The sequence below is a fragment of the Phyllostomus hastatus genome, unplaced genomic scaffold (assembly GCF_019186645.2).
Source record: "Phyllostomus hastatus isolate PE091 unplaced genomic scaffold, TTU_PhHast_1.1 phas_scaffold_442, whole genome shotgun sequence".
NCBI lineage: Eukaryota > Metazoa > Chordata > Mammalia > Chiroptera > Phyllostomidae > Phyllostomus > Phyllostomus hastatus.
Genome location: NW_025334030.1, coordinates 2,180,111 through 2,206,252, shown reverse-complemented (window position 1 = coordinate 2,206,252; position 26,142 = coordinate 2,180,111). Strand labels below are relative to the sequence as shown.

The window sequence follows — 26,142 nt, the reverse complement described above, 5'->3', positions numbered from 1 at the left end:
AGCGGAATGGGGTGGAATGTGGTGGAGTGGTTTGGAATGGAGTGGGGTGGAAAGAATGGAGTAATAGAGTGGTATGGAGTAGAGTGGAATGGGTATAGTGCAGTGGAATGGGGTGGAGTGGAATGGGGTAGAATGGAGTGGAATGTGGTGGAGTGCAGTGGAATTGGGGTGGAGTAGAGTAGAATGGAGTGGCATGGAATGGGTTGAAGTAGAATGGAATGGGGGTAGAGTGGTCGGAATAAGTGGACAGGATATGGTAGATTGCCTGGAATGGGGTGTAATGAAATGGATGGAGTGGAGTAGAATGGAGTGGAATTGAATAGAATGTTATAGGGTAGAATGGTTGTAGTGGAATGTTGTAGAGTATAATGGAATGAATGAAGTGCAATAGAGTTGAGTGGAGTGGAAAGGAGTGGGTGCAATGGAATGGAGTGGAATATAATGGAATAGGATGGGATATAGTAGAGTGAAATGGAGTGGAGTGGAATGGAATAGGGTGGAGTAGAATGGATGGACTGGAATGTGGTAGAGTGCAGTGGAATGGCTTGGGGTGGAATGGAATGGAGTAGAGAGAAATGAGGTAGAGTGGATGGAATGGTTTGGCATGGACTGGAATGGAAGAAGTGGAGGGGAATGGAATGGAGTGGAATGGGGTGGAGTGGAGTGGAATGGGGTAAGTGGAGCATAATGGAGTGTAGTGGAGTAGAATGGGTTACAGTGGAGTGGAATGGGGTGGAGTAGAGTGAAATGGGCATAGTGGAATGTGGTAGAGTACAATGTAATAGAGTGGAGTGCAGTGGGGTAGAGTGGAGTGTAATAAAGTTTAGTGGAGTTTGTGGGGGTGGAGTAGAGTGCAGTTAAATTGCATGGGATGGGATGAGTGGAATAGAGAAGAGTGAATTTGGATGGAGTAGACATGGAGTGGAACAGAATGTCAGGGAGAAGTCTGTTCATAGGTTTAATTAAAAGCCAAAGGGGAGAGAACGTATGTCACATATCCATATAAGAAAGCATGCATCTTTTGAGAAAATGGAGATGATATTGCCTACAATAGCGGCAATGTTAATTCTTCCTTTGGCCAGGGACAAAATATGTATCTGCATATTAGAATTATGAAAAGTATCCTCTCATTACATTGCTATCATCAACCTGTGATGTTTCAAACCCCTGTACCAGAGGGAGAAATTATCTGTAATACACAGCAGAGGATTTTAAACACACACACACACACACATACACACATTAGAGTCAGTTTCTGCACAGGCTTGTGAACAGACAACCAGAGAGAAAACATTTCCAGGGGATGAGAGAAAAATTGGCAGCTGTCACTTCCCTTCCAAAAGGCAGAAATACCCTAGTATATTCCTATAGCTTGTGTTTTACCAAAATTGATGCCTCTAGGTCCTGGTGTTATTTCCATCTTTCAGTTTTTTCATATTGAGTGGAATTGTTTTTCTCTCTGAGTACCTACTGCCAAAATAGTAGGTCAAAGTGAAAGCTGCTTTCAAACAACTGGCTGTCCTCGCCTTTCCCAGATGTCAGATGATGAGTGTGATTGTTTCTGTGGCTCACATGTGCAGTGTGAGAGTCATTCTGACCGTGGAGCAGACAAACAAAAATGGGCAGATGAGCTATTTGCTGGGTCATCCTTATCCTAGGACTCAGGCCTCAATTCTCAGCAATTCCACTGAGCTTTACTGATTTCATCTATATGGATGCCTACATTTAATTTTTTCTTAGCCCATTGATTCAGCTAGGCTTAGGTTAGGTCACAAGTGATGGAAGACAGTGGTTTTTAAAAATTAGAAGTTTACTTTTCTCTTGTATGAAATGAAATCCATAGATAAGAAGGATAGGGCTAGTGTAGAGACTCCTGGATCACCAATCTATCAAGATATTCCACCATCCTCAACATTTGACCTCCACCTTCTGATGCAAGATAGTGGCTTGATCGTCCACTATTATATCCTCATTCCAAAGAGAACTGGAGGAATAAGATCACATTTCCTCTTTTTAAGGGTACTTTCTGGAAGTTGCTCATACTGTTGTTACTTACCTTGAATTAGCCAGAACTTAGCCACATTGATGCACTGATCCACAAAGGAAAATGGTAAAAGTGGCACATATCATGGGTGGGTCATGCTCTGCTGAAGTAGTGGGTGTTTTCCCTAAATAATAAGGGGGAATTTGGGAAAGCACGAACACTCTTTGTCACATCTATGTTGATAGAGCTGTTGAAGAAACATCCCCTGAGCATTGGTTGCACATATTTGTTGGTGGCTATTTTGCCTTGAACTGGATCTCAAAGTCTTTCCTCACATTTGATGCTCATATTTATTTTCACCCCTTTATTAGGCCTGGGTGTTCTTGAGTTCTGGGAAGAATAGAATACAGGGCAGAAGAATGTGATTCTTTCATTATTATTTCAGTGTTAGGTGGAGAGTATAGGAAGTCTGCTTATGTCTTTGAGAACAGGAATCATCCTCATAGCCAGCACAACTTTAGTTGTTCTTTTGCCCTCAATATTCCTTCATCCAAAAAAATCCCTCATTGATTTAAGCACCAGTGTTACAGTGGGACATGAGGCAGGTCAGCACCTTGTCCTCATGAGAATCACAAATTGAGATTGGCATTATTAAGGGAATAAATGGGATGAAGTTGCAGAGAGCCATTGAATCTGGGAGTGAGCCTGTTTGGATGTGAGGTAGATGGGGAAGACAACTTTGAGGAGAGAACATCTGACTTGTGGCCTAGGGGATGAGAAAAAGTCACCCAATTGAAGAGCCAGGGAAGGGGTTGCAGTCAGGAGGACTGAAGTGTGCCAGAGCCTGGAATGAGGAAAAGTTGGGTGTGCTCAGTGTCCAAGAATACAGGGGAGGTCAGTGTACCTGTGCCACAAGAGTTGGAGGAAAGGAATGCCTCCTACAAAGAAGGTGCCCTAGATGCTGCTCATTATCAGGGAGACAGATTTTCCACTCCTTCAGGAATTTTATTTGAATCCATTTGTATATACAAATTTTTGGTACCCCAGTCTTTCCTGGAATAATTCCAGCATAGAGCGTCCATGCCAAAACTATATGCCAGTATGGAATGACAGGAAGAAGAATGTTTATCAGTGAAGGTATGAAGAGAGAGACTTTGATGAAGACATTTAGTTGGTTGGGGAAAAATAAAATTTCTGAAATTGCATGATTTGGACTGAGCAATATAGCCTCCAGCTATGAAACAATTTCCCTCAAGTTTTTTTCCCCCAGTCTGTCTTTCACTGTGACAGATATGGCTTATCTTGTGCCTAATTCAAAAAGAACTAGTTTCTCTCTTTCTCTTCTCTCTTCTCTCTCCTCTCTACTCTCTCCTCTCTCCCCTCACTGGAGTTTGGAGCTCCTGCCAGTGCTGGCTTGCTGCCTGGTTGGCATGTTCATTTCTCCATTTGTTTTGATGATTCAGGGAATTTTCTTTTTATTTGTAAATTTATCATTATCCCATCATACCTTTCTGCTATAGTTTGGTAAATATCATGATATATTCACATTAAAACCACCACTCTATCTGTGAATTGTATGCCTTCTTCCCAAAAGGCCATTCTGGAGGAGAAAGTTGGAACTGAAAGGACTGGCAACAGTGACCATACCAGCAACATCCACTATTACAGGATTAATAGGAATTAAGACTGCTTGAGCTGTGGATTGAGCCAGCACTTACTAACAAGTGAAGCTAAGAAAGAAAGAAAAAAAAGGATTTACATCAGGACAATTGTCCTAGACTATTCTTGACCTTATTTTGACTGGTGGTGAACTTGCATTGGAAGCTCAGTAAGTGTAATCTTACATAAATTTTGAAACGTACAGTTATACTTCTGCAACTGCACACACATTACTTTTTGTTCCCTTTACTGTACATTGTAATTTTTTTAATGTTCTTTTGGGTAATCCATGCAGATCATTCTTTGAATCTCCACTTTGCAGTTTCATATTATGAAGGGAGAAAAGCTGAGATGCAAGGGAGTAGGCAATCCTTCCTTACTGCACTGTATCATCTGCATGGAATTAGCTTCTCCTAGCAAAGTTGTACTATGTAGGCAATCAGATGTGAGGTCATTAAAGTGGTAGTTGCCCTTATATGGTCATTGGAGTTATACTGTTGTCTTGTCAAAAACCTATCAAATAGTCTTAAAATGAAATTCAAATCTTCTCTTTGACCTATGAGACCCTGAGTGATGGCATTCAGACTTGTTCAGTCCTATTGCCTGTTGCTCACCTCCTTTCTCAGATCACCTCAGTTACAGGAGCCTTTTCTGAAATCTTCAGATATGCCATGCTCTTTTCCTCCTCAGGTACTTTGCACATGCTGTTCTTACCCCATGATTTGGAACACAGGTGGGTACACCTCTCTAGGGAGGGCTTCCTGACTTTATGTGCAAGGTGATGCTCTTCTGTAGCAGAATGTGTATTGTTTTCCTTCTTATCATGGCACCAAAAACTTTTAATTATTTGGTTGGTTTACTGGTTTGATTTTTGTGTCTCCCTAGGGGCTTGTCTGTTTATCTATCATCTATCTATCTATCTATCTGTCTATCTATCTATCTATCATCTATCTATCTATTATCATTGAATTAATAGAATTTAGCAGACCACACAACATGTAGTAAATGTCCAGTGAAAATTTGTTGGGTGGTTGAGTATGAGAATTCTAAGTTCTGTGTGGGGGATCTACTCTTACCCAACATGAATTCATAAGTGACAATCAATACACAGTATTCAACCTTGTCTTACCACCCATTTCATATTATTATATCTCAGACATTGCAAGTGAATTGTGGATTGATGGTCCAAAGATGCCCTCATTCAGTTTTTTTCTATGAGTCACTCAGCAAGCATACTTGGGGCTACAGTCTAGGTGTTGGGCACCAGGAACTCTGAAGTGAACATTATGCCATTTGCACATTCTTGTTTGTCTGGTTACCCTATTGGCCTTCCTTATGTCTCCATTTATCCTAATATTTTGAAGAGCTCAAAATATTTATTACTTAACTGGGAGGAGTTTAGTTTTAAATACCTGGAGCCTCCTTTAAATCAGTACTTCCCAAGCCCTTTTGATGGGGACATGGTATCAACCATCCCATTTGCTTTGGTGCAGCTGGGTGAGCAAAGGAGCTTTTCTTCTCATGTTCTCTCCAGTCCTTTCCTTGCATTCTTGCTTCAGCTTTATTTAACTAGTGACTTGGAATTCTTCTTATCCTTCTGTCTCTCCCTTCTCTCTCTCTCATTCTAGCCCACTCTTTTTCTCCATTTTTTTGTGCTTTTGAATATTTTGTTTTAGAACACTTATACCACCTTCTTTTTTGCATACACAGCTCCAATTCATGCTGTAGATGCATGGTAGACTTAATATTCCTTACAAAATATTCTCAGTTCTCTCCTTGTGGACTTCTCATTGAAAGAGAATTTTATATCCTGCATTTTAAAAATCAGGAGTGGCCATGTGACTTGCTTCATTCAGCCAATGAAATGTGGTCAAAGTGAGAGGTGTCACTGGGTAGAAGTTTTAAGAGTCAGCACGTGGTTGATTCATCCTGTTCTCTTTTTCATCTGCTGAGAGATAGCTGAGTCACTTCTCTATCAGCCTGAAATCTTAAGAGATGACATAGAGCAGTGTCACAGATAAACCACAGGCAACACATTGCCTGAGTAAGAAATAAGACTTTGTTGTAAGCTACTGAGATTTTGAGGTCATTTTTTACAGCAGCACACCTAGCCTAGCCTGACTGATACCAAGTTTTATCTCAGAAGCCAATTCTTTATAGAAGCTTTCTTAGACTTTTTAAGATTGGGTCTGTTCCAAAGGCATTCCCTCATAGTCATCATCACACGATGTTATAATTAGGTTTTCATTTGCCATCCCCATTAGACTGTGAATTTTATGCAGGCAGGGAACTTGTTTGATTTCCTTCTGAATTCCCAACTCTCAGCAGAGTGTCCGTTCTTTGATAAATATTTTAAAAATCCACTTATTCACCACCATCATGAATGTTTTGGGTGGGATGGATTTTAGTAAAAAGGGTAGCCATGTCCATCTAAATATGGTGGTGTCAGAGAGTCCCAAAGTGCCTTGGAAAGTGTGGACACTCACCTGACATTGATTGCTGATGGCAAACTCTAATCTTGATCCTGGACAGAAAATGGAATAAGGGGAGAATATATGAGGCAACAATAAAAGGGAACAATATATTTAGAGTGTATGGGCAGAAAAACAAAACCTATTAGCTACATTTATTTAAATTCACAATTCATACTGTGACAATTTAGGGTCATGTTTCCCAGGCCAAAAAATTGAACTCAGATTTTTGGTGATTTGTGCACCATTCACAGTTTTACATTTCCCTCCTGATAACCCCCAAGCCCTAGTATCCATCTATGTGTCCCTTCTCTGCTATTACATGTGAGACCTGAGGGTTTTCAAGACCTCATAATTTTTCCTCTATAGGCTGAGAGCAGCATACCATCAAAATAGTCAGTAGCAGACTGATTGGATTATTTCATTAAAACCCTCAGTGTTCTTTTATATAGCAGAGAAGTCAGAGTTTCAAATGACAGATTTCATTTTTCACCTCCAATTTGTCTGAAGCCACTAGTGGAAGACTTCCAGTCTTCCAGTCCCTGGAGTTCATGAGGCTTCAGTATTACAAACACTAGAATAGATCCATACTTAAAACAAATAAAAAGTATCTTTGTTTCTCTTCCCATGAAAGATTAGACTGAGTTCAGTTACAAGTGACTTAGACTTACCAGATGTAATAACCAGGTGCATGGCACTTCTGAGCATCCATAGGTGGAAACAACAGGTTGGACAAGTGACCATTTCTCAGCCTGAAAAGAACACTGGGCATGATAGCTTTAAATGGGCCATTACCTTTTTTATATTTATCCCAAACTGTTAAGGTCAGCATTAAAATTTGACCTTTTCCCTGCCAACTCGTTTGAAGTAATTAACCCCTGTGTCTTGAAACACAAGGAAGCTATGACTTTGTTATTAAATTCTCATAAAGAGCCTATTAATATTAAAATTGCTTCACTCAGGCTGAATGTATTAGCAGCCTTGCACTGGGTAAACACAATCCCTCAGCACGGTGTTTTAAAATGCATAGGTTGATGGCAGAGCATGCACTTCCAGATACCTCCTCTATAGCAGGACATTATGCCTTTTGTGACAATTTCCCCCTCATATTTGTTCAAATGTTTCCATTTTAAATCTGTGTCCCTGGATTTAAATTTGTTTATGAGGGAACTCATTTAACTGCTAGCAGTTATGCAGCAGAGCACCTGTAATAACCCCTGCTCCCATCACTTTAAATTGTTACCTCCCAGAGAGTGCTCAGACTCTAATCTTCTTGTGGGGAATGTGAGTTGTGAGTTTTCTTTTATATGGGAAGATTGTTCTTTTAGGTGGTCCAAAATACCTGTGTATCACCTATGAAATGTGCTCAAAAATATGGATTTAGGAAACTTACCCTAGACCTCCTAAATCAGAATTGGCAGAGATGAGACTTTCCTAAATCTGCTGTATAAACTAAATTCTTGAGGTGTTTACTTGTAGCGAACCTTACTGTGAACCTTGCAAGAGTTCAGTTTGTTAATTCAATCATTCAAGATATGCATTACTCAGCTATTAGATGCTAGACCTTGAGGATACAGTGGGAATGGAAGAGCTTTATACTTGTCCTTATGGATCTTATAATTCATTAAAGAAACACAAAATAAAGGAGGAAATAAATAACTACAAATATTAACAAATGCAATTATGCTTCTGGGAAAATGAAGTGGACCCACTCCAAACAGGGTAAATCCAAAGAAATCTACACAGAGGCACATCATAACCAAACTTATGAAAATGAGAATGAAGGCACACACTCTTAAAAGTAGGGAAAAAAAGGATACTGTTCTTAAGGGAGGAAAACAATTTTAAGGCTAGCAGATTCTTCATCCAAAGCCATGGAGGCAAGGAGAAAATGACATGATTTTTTTCAAGCATGGGAAGAAAATACTTGTGAACTCAGAATTCTATTTCCAATGCAAATATCCTTCAGAAATGAAAACATAATGAAGACATTGTCAAAGGTAGTTTTCTAAAGAGAAAGGAAATAATAAAAGAAGGAACTTTGAACTCCAGAAAGGAATAATTATAAAAATAAGGGTAAATGCCAGTAGTTTTTCTTCTCTAGTTGTTTTCAAAATTTTACTTTATGACCTAACTCTACACTGTCTAGAAGAAACAACTTTCAAACTTAACTATATAGGTAGACTGAAAATATAAAGATGGCCCTGGCTGGTGTGGCTCAGTTGGTTAGAATATTATCCTATAAACTGAAAGATCATGGGTTCTATTCCTGATCAGGGCATATGCCTTGGTTGCTGGTTCAGTTCCCAGTCAGCGCTCATACAAAAGGCAGCCAATAGATGTTTCTCTGTCACACGGATGGTACTTTCCCTCTCTCCCTCCCTCCCTTCCCCTCTCTCTAAAACCAATAAGCATCTTCTCATGTGAGGATTAAAAAGAAAGAGAAAAAGAAAAAATATGAGAATGGAAAAAGAGATATCATGCAAACAGAAGTCAAAAGAAAGTAGGAGAGCTATATTAATATTAGATAAAGTAGATTTAAAAACAAAGAAAATTACCAGAAAGAGAAATACACAGAGAATATTATGAATATAATCAATATTTTATAAAATATGAAAGTGCCAGTCCAACACGGAATATACCAATCCTAAATGTGCATGCATTAAACAACAAAGCTGCAAAATATGTGAAGCAAAAAAATTATAGAAATAAAAGGTGAGATAGGAAAATTGACAAAGTTGAGGACTTACCTAGAGGAAGTATATGCAGGAAAATCTCAGATATTCCATGCAGCAATATTTTCACCGATATGTCCCCTAGAGCAAGGGACATAAAAGAAAGGATAAACAAATGGGACCTCATTAAATTAAAAAGCTTCTGCATGGCTAAAGAAAACAGAGTTAAAATGTAAAGAGAACCAAGCATATGGGAAAACATATTTGCCAATAATACTTCAGAGAAGGGTTTAATCTCAAAAATATATAAAGAACTCACATAACTCCACTCCAGGAAGACAAGCAACCCAATTAAAAAATGGGCAAAGGACTTGAACAGACACTTCTCCAAGGAGGACATAAAGAGGATCCAGAGACACATGAAAAGATGCTTAGTATCGTTAGCTATCAGAGAGATGCAAATTAAAATCACAATGAGATACCACTTCACACCTGTCAGAATGGCCATCATAAACAAAGCAACAAACAACAAGTGTTGGAGAGGATGTGGAGAAAAGGTAACCCTAGAGCACTGTTGGTGGGACTGCAGACTGGTACAACCACTGTGGAAAACAGAATGGAATTTTCTCAGAAAACTAAAAATGGAACTGCCTTTTCACCTGGCAATTCCACTGCAGGGTTATATCCTAAGAATCCTGAAACACCAATCCAAAAGATGCAACTGGAAAGCATTATGCTAAGTGAAGTAAGCCAGGCAGTGAAAGACAAATACCATATGATCTGACCTTTAACAGGAACCTACACAACAAAACAAAGAAACAAGCAAAATATAACCAAAGACACTGAAATAGAGAACAGGCTGACAATGACCAGAAGGGAGAGGGGAGGGAATTTCAGAGGAAAGGGGGAAGGGTTTACAAGAACAAGTATAAAGGACACATGGATAAAAAACTAGGGGTGGGTGGAAATGGGAGGGAGGAGGGGAGGGCTGGGTGTGTGGGCTAGGATGGGAGTAAAAGATAGAAAATTGTACTGCAACAACAATTAAAATAAAATTATATATATATATATAAAAGAACCTATGCACCCCAATGTTCATAGCAGCACGATTTACAATATCCAAGTGCTGGAAGCAACCTAAGTGCCCATCAGTAAATGAGTGGGTCAAAAAATAATGGTACATTTACACAATGGAATACTATGCAGAAGAGAGAAAGAAGGAGCTCCTACCCTTTGTGACAGCATGGATGGAGCTGGAAAGCATTATGCTGAGTGAAATACACCAGGCGGTGAAAAACAAATACCATATAATCTCACCTTTAACTGGGACCTAACCAACAAAACAAACAAGTAAGTAAAATATAACCAGAGACATTGAAATTAAGAACAATATGACAGTAACCAGAGGGGAGGTGGGAGGGAGTAACGTGTTTTAGGAACAACTATAAAAGACACATGGACAAAACCAAGGGAGGGTGTGGAAGCAGGGAAGGGAGGTGGGGATGGTTGGGTTTCGGGGGAATAGTGGGGGTTAAATGCAGAGAACTGTAATTGAACAACAATAAAATAATTAATATAAAAAGTTGAGGACTTAAACACCAATCTTCTAGCAATTAATAGGAAAACTAGCCTGAAAAAAAAAAAGGATAAAAAAGGAGTCAGCCACAATCAATGAACAATATCTACTCAGTATTGTAGAATATTCCACCCACCAACAGCAGAGTATGTTCTGTTGAAGTGTCCATCAACGTATAACAGGACAGATCATATCATGAAACAAACTTCAACAAATTAAAAATAATTAAAATCATATGGAGTGTGTTCTTTGACCACAATGGAATCAATCTAGGAATCAATAACAGAAAGATAACAGGGAAATCTCCAAACATTTGGAAACTAAACAACACTCTTCTAAAAATTCCATGGGTTAAAAAAGAAGTCTCAAGAGAAATAATTACATTGAAGTGAATGAAGATAAAAAATACAACATGAAAACTTGTGGGACAGAGCTAAAATAGTGCTGAGAGTGAAATTTATAACAATAAATGAATACATTAGAAGGGAGGATAAGCCTCAAGTCAACAATGTGAGCTCCTGCTGTAAAAACCTAGGAAAAGATGGCTAAATCAACCCATAGCAAATAAGGAAGCAATAAAGATAAGAGCTAAAATCAATTAAATTGAAACCAGTAAAACAACAGAGAACAATCAATGAAAGGAAGAGCTGACTCTTTGAAAAAGATCAATAAAATTGACAAACCTCTAGAAAAATTGACAAGGAAAAAAGGGCACAAATCATCAATATTAAGAATGAACAAAGAGTGTAACTACAGATCTTGTAGATGTCAGGAAAGTAATAATAACTTTCCACACATACATTTGACAATTTGCCTGTATGACCTCTTCCTTGTAAAACATAAACTGCCATAATCTAACTAGATCATTTGAATGGCCTTGCAACTATTAAAGAAATCAAATTTCTAATTTAACCCCCACAAAGAAATCTTCAGACCTAGAAGTCTTCATCAGAGAATTCTATCAAATATTTGAAAAAGAATTAACAATAATTATATGTAATCTCTTCCAGAAAACAGAAGAGAAGGGAACACTTCCTAGTTCATTTTATGAAGCTAGTATTACTCTGCTTCCAAAACCAGGCAAAGCCAGCACTAACACACACAAAATGAAACTAGATTGATATCCCTATGACCGCAGGTAAAAATGTATTTTTTGTCTGTATCAAAATATTAGAAAGTAGAATTCAGCAATATATAAAAAGAATTATGTACTTTGACCAAGTGGTATTTATTCAAGGGATACAAGACTTATTCAGTATTCACAATTAAATCAATGTAATCAACCTTATCAACAAACTGAAGAAGAAAATTAGTTGATCATATAAATCAGTGTAAAAATATATTTGATAAAGTTCAAGACCCATTCATGACAAAGAAAAAAAAAAACTATCTGAAAAATGGGCATAGAAGGAATCTTACTCAATTCGATAAAGAACATCTACAAAAAATCCTGAAGTTATCCTGTGGATGTGGAAATTAAAAATACAATACCATTAAAAATGATTCAAAAGGTAGTGAATAAAAATTCACAAAATCTCTACAACTTAAATGGTCAAAGATATAAAATGTTGACAATAATATATTTTTTTTAATCAAAGAGAGACTTACTGTGTTCATGTATTGGAAGACTAAACATAGTGAAGATAACATTTTTTTTGAAGTTGACAAACAGGTTTAATGCCATGCTTATCAAATCTCAGTAAGAGTTTCTATAGAGGTAGATAAGATTATTTTCAAATGTTTCTGGAAAAGCAATGAAATTGAAGTAGCTGAACAAGTATAAAGTGGGACAAATGAATCTACCTGATTTCAAGACTTATTTATTTAGCTACAGCAATCAAGAATGTGTTATTAGCAGAAGTTTAGACACATAGGTCAATAAAACAAAATATAAGACCCAGAAATAGGTCTTTATAAATACACCCAACTGATTTTTGACAAAGGCAAAAGAAATTCAATTGCGGAATGATATTCTTTTAGTGTAATGATATTCTTGGAACAATTCAGAATGCAATTAGACATCCTTAACCTAAATTTCACATTTTATACAGAAATTTACTTGAAATGGATTCTGAACTTCAATGCAAAACATAAAACTATACACTTTTTAGAAAAAAGAAGATAAAATCTTTGATATTTTGAGCTAGTCAAAGAGTTCTTAGAATCGATACCAAAAGACAATCCATAAAAGAAAGAAAATAGATTTCAATATAAAAAATTTGTTTTTTCTCTGCAAAACACCCTTCTAAAAGGATGAAAAGACAAACTACAATTGGAGAAAACTTTTGCAAAGGGCCAGTTCTAGAACATATAAAGAACTCTCAAAACTCAACAAGAAAACATCAAGCAATCTAATGGGAAAGTGAAACAAGACATGAAGAGACATTTTACTGGAGAGAAGATATAGATGTCAAGTAAGCACATTAAAAGATTTTTCAACATCATTAACCATTAGGGAAATGCAGATTAAAACTACAATATGATATCAGCATGCACCTATCAGAATGGATGAAATAAAAAAATTACCGAACACTAAAACTGGCAAGAACATGGAGAATTTGGATTACTCACACATTGCACAATGGTATACCCACTTTAGGAAATCATTTTAGTTTCTTTAAAAACTAAACATGCCACTGTTATATAACCTAATGATGATCCTCCTAGGCATTTATTTAAAAGATATTAAAAGTTATGTTCACCAAGAGCTTGAACATGAATGTTTATAGCAGCTGTTTTCATAATAGCCAGGAACTTGAAACAATCAGATATGTTTTAGTGGGTGAATGTTTACACACTAGCCATACACCCATACCATAAAATTCTACTCAGCAATGAAAAGTAATGAACTATTTACACATGCAACAACCTGGATGCTTCTCCAGAGAATTATGCTAAATGAAAAAAAAAAACAATCCCAAAAGGGACATACTGTATGATGCAATTTATATTAAAATCTTGAAATTTCAAAATTACAGAAATGAAGAACAGATTATTTATTGCTAGGGATTAAGTAGAAGAGGGAGGGAAGTAGTTGTAATTATGAAAGAGTGGCATGGATGGATCTGGAGAACATCAGGCTATGTGAAATAAGCCAGTCAGAGAAAAACAGATACCACATGATTTCCCTCATATGTAGAATCTAATGAACAAAATGAACTAACAAGCACAATAGAGACAGACTGATAGATATAGAGAACAGGCTGACAGCTGTGGGGTGTGTGGAGGGACTGAGCAAAAAGGAAAAAAGAAAAAACCCATGGGCATGTGTGATGACTCCTGGGGGAGGAAGGGGTGCAGGGGTGGAGAGAAGAGTACAGGGGGATAAATGGTGATGGGACAAGACTTGAGTTGGGGTGGTGAACACACAATACAGTGTACAGATGATGTGTTGTGGAGCTGAGCCCCTGAAACCTGTATAATTTTGTTAACCAGTGTCACTCTAATAAATTCAATGAAAAGGGAAAAAAAGAAAGGGTGGCATGAGGAATCCTTGTTTCTCTGGAAATATTCTTTATCCTGACTGCACTAATATTACGATACTACAAAATCCTGACATTGTATTATGATTTCATAACTCGCCCCCTTGGGAGGAAAGCAGGTAAAGGGTACACAGGATCTCTCTGCATTACTTTTAACAACTGCATGTGAATCTACAATTATGTCAAAATAAAATGCTTAACTAAAAAGGAACATTTATCAAGTTAATAAAAAAATGGTGAGTGCTGTGAAGGGAATGAGCAGATGGAGGACAACTGGAACTAGCTAGATAGGATATTCAGAGAAAGCCTTTCTGAAGAGGTGACATTTAAATTAATCCATGAATAATGAGAAAGAGCCAGCCATATATGCAGGACAGCATAGCAGGCAGATAGATTAAAATGTTTTGAGACCCTGTGTTGTAAAAGCTCTTAGACTAGAGGTGTTATATCCCTCTGGTTTGGGGAGGGGGAATGGAAATATCCAGCCTTGCCACCCCAGAGTGCCCTGCTCAGGCGCACTGCAGTGAGGGTGGTGATACTACCTGAGCACACAACCCAAGTGTGTCCATGTACCGACATCCACAAGATCATCTCGGTGAAGATTCAGGGTTGCAAAGTTAACATTGTTCAACCAAAACACATTTATTGAACACTTACAGTAATAATGACTGCTGATACTTATGCAGGGCTTTACTTCTCTTCCAATTTTGTCATGCATCTTATCTCGTTTGAATGTCGAAACTACCCTGAGGGATAGGAAATATTAACACCTTTAATTTCCTTTTGCATATGAGGACATTGAAATTGAAAAAAGTTTAAGTGATATGTTCAAGCGTGCTCTGTATAGCAGACTTGGGACTCAGATCTGGTACATATGATTTTAAAGTCCATATTTTTTTCCATTGTGCACTCATGATGGTTCTATATTATTTACTGTATTAGCATAGTATTATTATAGTAATAATTCAAATAACAACCTGCTTTTGAGTAAAGAACAACTTACTAAGGAGACATAATTGACATAGAAAATATTAGGAAGAAATAAAAAACACTTTTTGCTAAAAATTACTATGGTAAGGTAATTGACACTGAAATATAGAAGGAACAATTTAATAATTTCCAAGAAATATTTCAACAATTTTCTGAGCCCCATTTACTAAAAAAAAAATCTTTATTCTCTTATTCACCCAATTTGTTTGTAATGGTAGCTTTATTATATCCTAAATTATCACATGTTTCTATGTCTTCTATTCTACTTATATATTGATGCTGGTGCCACACACTTTTGATTATTATAATTGTATAGTGTATTTTAATTTTGCATGTAGTCTTTTCTCATTGGTAGAGGATATAAAAAATTTAAAATATTTTTTCTTTAAAACTTTACATCTCATTAAATGAATACCTTTTCACATGCACTGAAGAAAAAAGTAAGTGGAGATAAATTAAAAAGAAAAGAGTAATTACAGCAGTCTTCAGGACCATGGTCAGAATTTTATTAGATAAACATATTAAATGTGTGGAATACCACATAATAGGCTCTTCCATGTCCTCTCAGTTTTGGATACATGCTAGTGAGGCAATATCTATCTGTTGGATGACTGACTGTCCTTTCATAAGGCTGGATTTAACTTTACTCTGTGCATTAATTGGTCATTTAGATTTGTCACATAAAGTTTCCAAGCAGTACTGTTCTGTCTGTTATTGCTTATCAGAGCATCCTGTTCATCTTTCTCCTAATACTTAATACAGTCTGTAATTATTTCCTTTATTATTATCTCTGTTCCTTACTGGAATGGAAACTCCATAAAGATAAGGGCCATTCTCATCTTATTCTATGCTTTATATTTAGTTGTTAGAACATTTGACACATGACAGGTATTCAATAACCATTTGTTGAAAATTTTGTTGAATGAATTTTATTTTTTCCAGCAGCATTGGGAAACAGATCTGGGCAAGTGTCATTTTTTGAAAAAATTCTCACCCAAGGATGTGCTGACTGATTTTTCAGGAGAGTATGAGAGAGAAACATCAATGTTAGAGAGAAATATTGATTGGTTGCCTCCTATGTGCCCCAACTGGGGATTGAACCCACTACCTAGGTTTGTGTCCTGACTGGGAATCAAACCTGCAACCTTTAGGTGTATGGGATGATGCTCCAAAACAACTGAGCAATCCAGCCAGAGCAAGGGTTGTCACTTTTTAAAACCAAAATAATCTGATCTCAACAGAACTTTACTATATGTGTAGCTCAGCTCTGAAAGATTAAGAAAATAATTCATGTTTTATAATGAGCCATAAATTATATAATCAAAACATCGATTATCATGTACTTATGGAAAGTCATATTGACTTGGGTTCTGAATGCTGCAAATAACTTCTTGTGTCTCATATCCTTCATTATGGTGTATACAAAATAGGGGTGGTGATTCAAGACCTGTGATAGGCATGTGAAAAACCCTGATTGAAGTTGTGTTAGAAACTTTTGATTTGCACAGATTGAGTCATGGTGTTGTAAAGTCCTCAAAGAAATAGTTACCCTCATGACAGTCTTTCACGGTCACTTTTACTTGGCCAGAAATTTAATTTCAAGTAATCATTGCATAGGTGATGATGTTCCATTGCCTCCATGAGCTGAACGAATTAAAATGTGAAGTTCTCTTACTTCATAAGTGGGTAGGAGTTCATTGGACATAGCCCATTAGTCACTTAATTTTTATGCTGTATAAATGTGATGTCGTTTTTGCCATTTTGCATGGAGGGACTTTATGGAAAGCCATAAAGAGAGACAGTAAATTTGTCGGCACGTATTTTGTGACCACACCACCCCTTTCTTTGCAGGGATGAGTCGTCAAAGCCAATTTCCTGCCCCAGTGCCAGACAGTAACTGTTACCTTAAAAGCCTTTTATTTAAGAATCATCCCTTGCCCTGCAAGTTTCTCCATGCTCTTTTTTTTCTCCAAAGAAGCAAAATTGTAGGGCTCAGCAAAAAAATGAAGGCACAACCTAAGCAGAGTTTAACTTGATTGTGTAAAGCATAAATCTATGCATCACTTCATACCTTAATAAAACTGCATTTCAGTTTCAGGGTTGGTGAGTCTAAATGGGGCCCAATAGTGAAAGGGTGACATTCCATCATCACCCATGAATTCTCTTTTGTGCTTTCTCTTGCTGTTTCAAGTCTTTACAAAGATTTTCTTTTACTTTTATTTTTAGGATGTAAAAAAGTCACACTGTGTCCTTTTTTCTCTCCTAATTCTTTATTTGTAACTGAAAATATTGAGAATTAGTAGAAACTTGCAAATAGCTTAGAACAGAGCAGGTGGAATTATTTTGGTTTGTATCCAAAGCTCAATAAACTATTCTGGATATTAAATCTTAAATGATTGGCAATTTTCATTTAGATTTGTTTCATCATTGTGAAAGTTAAAATATGTCTAGTCCATTATGTGAGTCTGAATCAAAGTTGGTGTTTTCTTTGCCATTTCTTAGGTCTAAAATTTCATTAGACATTTTCTTGGTGAAAAATTAATTGATACTGCAGTGGTGATGATAAATCATTGGAGGTGAAACCAAATTGATTTTTGTACCACCTCTCACTTGTTTCAATCTTAGTGGAATTAACTCTATTAGGTTCTGAGAATGTTTATGGGTATTATAAAACATTTACATCTTGATGTATTGAGGTACTTGAGTGGTTTTTAGTCATTATTAAGGGAATTATATTAGGATTAGTCTTGTTATCAATCTCTGTATCTGGCACCTAGCTAAGAAATGGCTATTTTATCCTCATTAAAGCCATAAATAGAACTTCATTAACTAGCACACATCAAGTGCCAAGGCTGGTGGCAAAAACTCACTCCACTTTGTTGAAGACCATGAGTTTCTGAGCATCAGAAGTCAAATAAATAAGCCTTTGACATTTTGTAGAGGGCTTTCTCCATAGGAAAGTGATCCTGCCCCATTGGAGTTTGAAAATGCTGTAGGAAATGAAGATTCCATGGAAGTTTTAAACAACTGGGAGTAATAGATTCAATCACTTTTATGTACTTGAAAAATTCTCAGTAAGTAATGAATCTGACTCCATATTGGCCTTGAAGAAAGAATGCTGAGAGTGGCTGTGTAGGAGATTATCATAGAGAAGTAGCACATAAACAAAATATTGACCATTAACCAGGCTATATTTTTGATCTTGAGTGAGGCTCCGGATGTCAGGGTTCAGTTTTATTTATCCACATTTTCTTTTCTCATCAAGATTAGTTCTAACCGGCTTAGATGAAAACTGGCTGAAAGATTATAAACAAAAGATAATGATAAATGGTAATGTTCCCACTTGGCTGGGATCTGGGGAGAGTGGAAGCAAGATTCATAATAGCTTGGTCTAGGTGAGGCTATTTTTTTTTAATGATCTGGAAGAGAAAGTAAATTGCATGCTAATGAAATTTGCAGACAGTATTAAATTGGAAGGTGTTGCAAACAGGAGTGTGGACTGAGGATGTTCTACAAACCTACCCTAAACAGGCTAGAAATATGAGGAGGAAAAAAAGATTAAAATGAGATTAAATTTAGGCTAATTCCTTTGTGGGGAGTGATAGAGGGGAATAAAATGAATCCTGAAATAGAGATGGTGGGAAAACTCTAGTCAATAAATACATTGACTAGAGAAGTAAGGTTTAGGTGTGGTGATATTGCAGACCCCTCCCGGTTCCCTGGCCTGAATGAGACCAGCCACAGTCTCTCTGCTGCAGAGACAGCAGCCTACTTTGAGCCTCCTTTCTCACAACTCCTGGGGGCTGCCTCTCATCTCCCTCTCTTCATTTTCCCTTCTCTTCTTTTTCTGTTCTTTTGTATCCATCAGCTCACCCACCTCTAGTCTGTAGTATTTATTTCTGGTAGTTTCAGTAGGAGAAAGATGGAGACAGATTGGGAAAGGTTGGCGATGGAGAGGGATATAGATTAAGGGAAGGGAAGGTGTGATTTATGAGGGGAGATTAAAAGCATTGAATTTGCATAGTTGTGTAGCTCGTCCCAGCAGCATCTAAGGAGGACACAAACGCACAGGTACTTAGGTGATGTAAACAGGAAGGTGGTTGTGACATTATTTGGCCCCATGAGCAGGGGTATCTATAGAAGTAATTAAGATAGGGAAATCATATAATCAAAATTCATGGCAGGAGAAAATGAGGGTTGAAACAGTGGTCTGTGTGTCTGTCCCAGTCAAAAGCTAACCCAGGCACACTGAAGGGCTTTGACTGCACTGAACCTGCAGTGGCTCCTGAACTGGAGCTGCTTATTAAGCCCAAATGCCTAAGCCTTTATGTGTAAAGTAAGTAGATATTTCTTTTTGCTTTGATTTTTTTTACAAATGTGGCTGTCAAGGAGGGCTCTCAAGGAGGGATCTGCTAACATCTATAAGCAGATCTGCATATTGATAACCCATTGACATACCATAAGACAAGAAGGTACTGGGCTAATGTCTATTGAGCATATGGAGGGAGATGTAATGAGATATAAATTGCATTGATATTGAGCAGCTAACCTTCAGAGGTGCTGACTCTGTGCCAGATGCTGGGGCAGGCATATTACACATATTATCCTACTGAATTGTTACCATAACTTTATGAAATGGGCACTGTTATGATCCCATTTTATAGATGAGGAAAGTAAATCTCAGGTTATTGTAATGGCCAGTGTCACTCAGCATGGGAGTGATAGAGCTAGAACATTGTAAAATGACTCCAGAGCCCATGCTTTTAAATAATATGTTATGTTGGCTCTAGTCAGGTAGCTCATTTGGTTACAGTGTCATCTTGATATACCAAGATTGCATGTTCAGTCCTCGGTCAGGACACATGCAAGAATCAACCAATGAATGCATCAATAAGTGGAACAACAAATCTCTCTCTCTCTCTCTCTGTCTCACCCTCCTCCCCCTTCTTTTCTCTCTCTTAAAAACTAATATAAATAAATAAAGTCATGTTGTTAAACAGGTGACTGATTGAGAGAATCACCATGAATGTGTTGGGGAGAAACAGCTTCACCAATGGTACGGTCCTTGAAGGGCTTTGCTTTAGAACATGTAGCATAGAAGAGAGGATAGTATTCACAGTTAAAGAAGTAGGTATGGAGTGTGGCCCTTGTACCATTTAATATGGCAACATCATTGAGTAAGGAATAGCAGCTGTGGTATTAATAGGAATAACAATATTACAATCAGTAGCAGTTGAATTCCTTGAGTGTTCACTGAGTATCAATAAAAGTGTTGATGCTTTGTATGTATTTCTCACTGAGTCCTCCCAGAAAGCACTGAAATAGCATGAAAATGAGAGTGATTAAATAACTTGCCCAAGATCTCACTGCTGCTCTATGAACTGATCCAGGTTTGAACTCAGGCATTTTGACAGCCCTCTTCCTTGTCTTGAATGGAGAGACAGTGGAAAGAAATTAGGCCATCCTGGGCATACAGGGACAGAAATGGTTAAGCATTTATTATCAGGCAAAACAAACATATACTGTTTATGCAGTAGTACATTATTACCTGCTTCTGAGTAGTGAAAGAATATTATTTACATATGCCAAGAAGTAAAAGTCCTGAATTTAAGGTATCACTCCTAAGTTTTAATTTTAGAAGAAGCTATCTTCATCTAAATTCACAAGCATTGACTAGTTCTTGGGAAAAGTCCCAGACTGTGCATAGAGCAGCATGTCTGATCCCAGAGACAGATGGACATAGTATGATCTAAAATTGAAAAACCTAGGGGAAGTTTTAACAAGGTAATTTCTTACTCCTTTTCTGAACAGTGAATTTGACATCCGGCTGTGACTTCAGGGCCTTCTCCACTCCTTTCACTCTGTGCCTTCTCTTAAGGGATATTTAAACATTCTCTCAGATTGTTACAAACTGAAAGTCATCAGAACCATGGAGTGTGAGCTTTGCATAATAACAAGACCTGCTCATTTATTGAGCATTTTCTATGTGCCAAATACTCCATTAGCATTTTGCATGCATTGTCTAATTTATTCCGTCTTTACAACCTTAGTGTTAGGTAGGTACAAGTACCTTCCATTCACAGTTTAAAGAATCCACACTGCAAGAGGCTGGGAAGTTTGTACACATTGTCACACTGTTGCGGTGACTAAGCCAGGATTTGATCCAACATCTAGCTAACACTAAAATCCTCACCCCTAACAACTATTTTACATTGCAGAGAATATATTAAGTTTTCTGTTGATTCCGTTTTATCCCATTCTTCTTAAGTACACTCTGCAATTCAAGTGAAAACATCAACAATCAGAGGTCCATTTTTTGGGTTTGGTTGCACTGTCTGAACTTCAAATAGCACACATAAGTATCATCCAGCATCAAGAGCAGGAAGAAAATGAACATTTCTCCAAAAGTTGGTTCATTTTAATACCTGGAAGGATGACTAACTGCCTAAGAATTGTACCATTTATTCCAAGTGTCTCTACATGTCATTAATCTAGGAGTGACAGAGATTCACAGTAACAAACTGCAGAAGGACCTACAATGAACACACGTGTGCACACACACACACTTCTTTCTTTCTTCACAAAAAAAAAATCCTCTAACTAGAAATATCATATCTCTGGTAAGTCCACTGTGGTTTGACAGTGAGTGGCAGAGTTATAGCCAAATTACCTACAATGGCATTTTAAATTTATTGTCTACTACTGGTTTGTGTAATGTGAAACCAACTTTGCTCCTGAAGCTGTTCTTATTTGGAGAGATAGAGAAAGTGAAGGTTTTCCTAATACATGACTACAATGCAGAAAGGCAAGTCTTTGTGTTGGTCCTAGTAGGGCAAGGGTGGTACTGGAATGGGTGGAGGGAAAGACCTTTATGTGTGCTTGTTTTTAATGTTATTCTCTGAAGAGCATTGACCATTAATTAGACTCACATGACAGCTAGGCCATTGGTGCCCAAATGGCGGATGGTAATCATTTTATCTCATTATTCATATTATCTACTTAGCAGCTAGAAAACATAATTCCTCTCACAATTTTATTTCTTTTCATTCTTTGGCTTTGCTAATGGCACTGAAAATAATTAGTTGACCCAATCTCTGTCTCTCTTTCTTTTTTCTAAAAAGAGGTTTTTATTGCCTTTGCTCCACAGTTGGTGTTTCACATTATCTCTCAGTCCCTGGGCTCCTGGGTGGTGCTGGTCCCAGGGAGCACCTTCTGGCCAGGGTTTCTGTGCAGTGTTTGTTGAGGGAGAGGGGACAAGAGTAGAAGGGGGGTTGGGTTTTCCTCAGCCACTCAGAACTCCATTGTGATGTCTAGGCCTCAGCTTCCTCCCTGGGCCCCGTAGAGAAATGCAGTCCCTCATGATGCCTAAAAGATCTGGGGACTGTGGCCTGGCCCTCTCCCAGGGGCCTTCCTTCCCAGTATCCCCCTCCACCATCCCCAACCCCCAAAATTATTTTTGTTTTTTATAAAGCTGCCTGAAGCTTCTGTGGGTACAGAAACCACAAACTTATCGTCAGAGAAAAGGGGAGATGGGCAGAAGCAACTGGAAGCCATTTGAGCCAGTTTTCTTCCTTGCACAGATCTCTTCTTCCCCTACAGCTTGGCCCACAGCTTGTTGGGAAATTTGTTACCTGGTTGTACCCTGGCAGGGACCCCTACCCCACACACATCTGGATCTGACTTTCACAGACCCTCACTTGAAAGTACAGGAGCACATAGAAAAACAAGACGAAAACACAGAAAAACCCAAAATCCCAGATGAAGTGATGATGTGGGGAAACACCCCACAAGGGGAGCCTCAGTAGCCTGCCTCCCCTTGGTAATTTTGGGGATACTTCAGGGCCTCCCTGGGCTTGGGCAGTTATTGGCTGACCCTGGTGCCCTGTTGGCTACTGGGACTTGTGGGCAGTACTTGGGGTCCTATATGTGTCAGTTCAGGCCAAAGACCTGGTCATCCTGGTTGGTGCCCTGCATGTATCTCATCTGCGGAGAGATGGAGTTGTCACACTTGTTGGCCCCCAGCTTGGTGTCATAGGTGTGCTGCTGGGTCCTTGGAGTAGTCGTGACCACCTGGCTGGCATACTTATTAGTTCCAATTTTCAGGCTGATGGTTGAGTAGTTCATGAGTGGCAGGGTATGGTTCTTGGGGTCATATAGATGCCTGCTCGTGCCATATGACATGATGCCTGACTGACTGGCACACTTACTGGTGCCCATCTGGAGCCCAGTGATGCACTAGCCCACCTTCATCATAGTGTCATTGAAGTTGTGCTCCTGCTTCTCAAAGTACTTGATGCCCATGTCCCTGCCACTCTGCAGCCCCTTTGTCTTGGCCCTCCCTGCCAGAGCCAGAAGAGACACCTGTACCCATGGCATGCTTCCACTCTCAAACAGGTCACTGGCCTGGAACAGGTCCACAGAATTTAAACCATAGCTCCACCATGACCTTGATGAAGTTGGAAAGATTTTCTAGCTGGTGCTAGTTTTTTGTGGAGCTGTTGATCTTGGGGACCGAGCCTGGCTGCAGCTTATTCATGAGCATACACGGGATAACTCCATCCTTCAGACCCTTCTGGAATCGGGACTGATAGGCCTGTGAGTCACTCGACCCAGCTGCGGAGTATTGCCTCTGTCTGAGGTCATATTTGGACAGGAGCAAGTTCTTGACCTTGGCCTAAAGCCCATATGAGGGTCTGTTGTTGACCTGTGTGGAAGTGGAGCTCATGCCAGCAGGTGCGACAGCAGGACAGAGCCTCCCCCCGCCAAACTCTCAGCCTCTGCCATCAGCACAGCTCTGGGTATAGTTCAGAAATCAACTTTCAACAAGTTCTCACCTGTCCCTAAAGTAAACACCACTGATGTTTGCTGGTAAGCTGCCAATATTTGGAAGTCACTGGGCTAATAAGGCCCTCACATATACTGTCCTGCCTAAATGAAACGTGACATTGAAGATGCTGACTTGAGGAACTACAAGCAGGTGTGCTACAGAGTTAAGGGAGATGTTCACATTTATTTAATGCCATTTCCCACTGTATGTCTGAGGAAGAAACCACAATAACAATGTTTTACAGCTTTTAATATGGTGTTAGTGTTTTCCCTGAGTCAGGACAAGTCCAGCATGACTCCAAAAGGTGGGGAGGTTATCTTGTAACTCAACAACTATTCAGTCATGGAAAAGAATGTCCCTGACCTTGGTGGGTCTGGTGGGAATGGAAATTATTTCCCCTGATCAGTCACTGGTATTCAGTGAAATCGTATTGATGCTGAGTGTTTTAGAGGCACCAGACCCCTTTCACATTATGTATGCATACACGGTGAACACATTGTTCTTCTTATTAAAGGCTTATTAACTGTAGTGTGTGAAATGGGGGAAAAAACAAATGCATTTTCAAATGGCTAGCATGTTTGTTATTCCCTTGGCTGACACATGAAACCCTAGGGCACAGGGGAAATTTACGGAAACAAGGGTGTAAAAGAAACATTCAGAATTAAGTAGGCTCACATTGAGAAAAGCAAGGAAACCTCAGAGGTTCTGATTTTACCATTGTAGTTTCATTTCAGTGCTACTATAGGGAATCAAGGAAAAAGAAAACTAGAAATAATGGCTAAAAATATTGAGGAATCTGTCACAATGATACAGAAGTGGGGAATTCAAACTTGGAATTCCAGATATGAAATATATTAAGCAGGAAGTAAATTCTGCAGAAGCTACCATAACAAAAGCATTATATTGGAAATAGGGAAAGAACCATGGAATGGAAAGTTTATGGCTATTTCTGGAATTATCGCATGAATTTGAGGTGCATGTGAGTTGGGTAAAGGGGTTAGGGACTACTCATTTTGGTGGAGATAAGTACAGCCTTCATGCTGACAGTATATTTCCCAATCCACAGAAGCCAAGAGCCCTGAAAGTCCACATGGCAATATATGAATAAAGATTTTCATCCCCTAAACACCTCTTGGGTATTGCTGAGGGCTGACTGACTCTATGCACAAGGAAAGATGTTCTGTGTCTCACACATTCTAAAATGCATAATAGCTTCTACTTTTCCTTCTGGTGAGAGGTTTGTGTTTAGGGGTGTAAATGACCATCACCTTGGCAGGTATCTTCTCCCTGCTTGTCCCGTCTCCAGTACTAGCTCACCAGTCTTTGTATTTCTGCAGTCTCCATGGTCAGGAAAGGAGAACAGAGTCTATTAGAGACATCATAGGAGACTTGGATTCTAGGCAGATTCCACTCCTTCACTCTCCTCTTCGTGAAAGCTCTAGTAGTATTGGAGACATTGGGTTTTACCAAGCACCACCTTATTTACATGATGGCCCATTAACACAACATGTAACTCAAGTAGGAATGCAACAATAAATCACCAGTCACAAAATTAAATAAATTGAGGCTTCTTGTCTGAAAGTGGGATAATACACAGTTAGCCAAGCATTATTTATTTCAAACCAAACTAATATTGTGAGAGTAAACATTAAGGCAGGTGGATGTACTGCATCAAAATATTAATTATACACTGTCTTGGACCTGATAATAAATGTTCACATATGGCCTTCTCTCCAGGGGAAATGCCTAAATATGTTACAAAGCAACACTCTGAATAATTCAAGAGAGCCTAAGTCTCAGCAGGAGGGTTCAGCGCGTGTCACAGTTATGGTGTCCATTTTCAACTTCCACCACTGTTTTCCTTTCCTCTCTGATGGACTCTGAGGGCCAAGTCTTCTTGTGTCTTAAAGTGTATCATTAAAGATACATCACCAGTGTCAATAGCTTGGGAAAATTCTTAAGTGAGAACTTTTGAAAGGACTGACCATGTTGTGAATCCCGGTTGCCTCCATTTCTCCTTAATAAATGGAAGATGCCACCACCTGTCTTTCACAGTTGTAGTAGGGATTCAACATAATATATTGACTACACTTAGAATGTGGTGTTCTCAGAGCTGGCATTCTAATTATGAGTAAAGTAAATGTATGTTTTTGAGTTATGGGAGATAGCAATCAAATCCTCAGAAAGCCCTGCATGGACTCTGAAAGAATTTCTTTGGTGTTAGGTAATTTCTATTAGAGTTTCTCTCTAGCCTAGAGAATAATCTCTCTAGGGCTAGAGAATAATCTGGGATCACCTGAGGCTATTCCAAAGGAGGGAAGGCAACTCTCCAGATACTGCATAGGCTCACCTGAGTAGCAGAGTCTTCATCTGGGGGCATATGCCTTGTTGACAGATATCTCCCAATGCATCCCACCCAATAGGCTTTGATAAAGGAAGGCTGGGCTTGGAAGGACTTGCTCGCCCTAAATGATATTG

At 38.6% G+C, this 26,142-nt stretch overlaps 1 protein-coding gene and 1 pseudogene across 1 annotated transcript in view; one reads left to right on the top strand and one right to left on the bottom strand.

Annotated features, from left to right (window-relative positions):
* RBFOX1 (RNA binding fox-1 homolog 1) overlaps positions 1 to 26,142 on the top strand; it is a 1,503,477-nt gene that overhangs the window by 214,264 nt on the left and 1,263,071 nt on the right. The gene's annotated exons all lie outside the window — the stretch shown is intronic.
* LOC123807111 lies at positions 22,636 to 23,562 on the bottom strand (annotated as a pseudogene).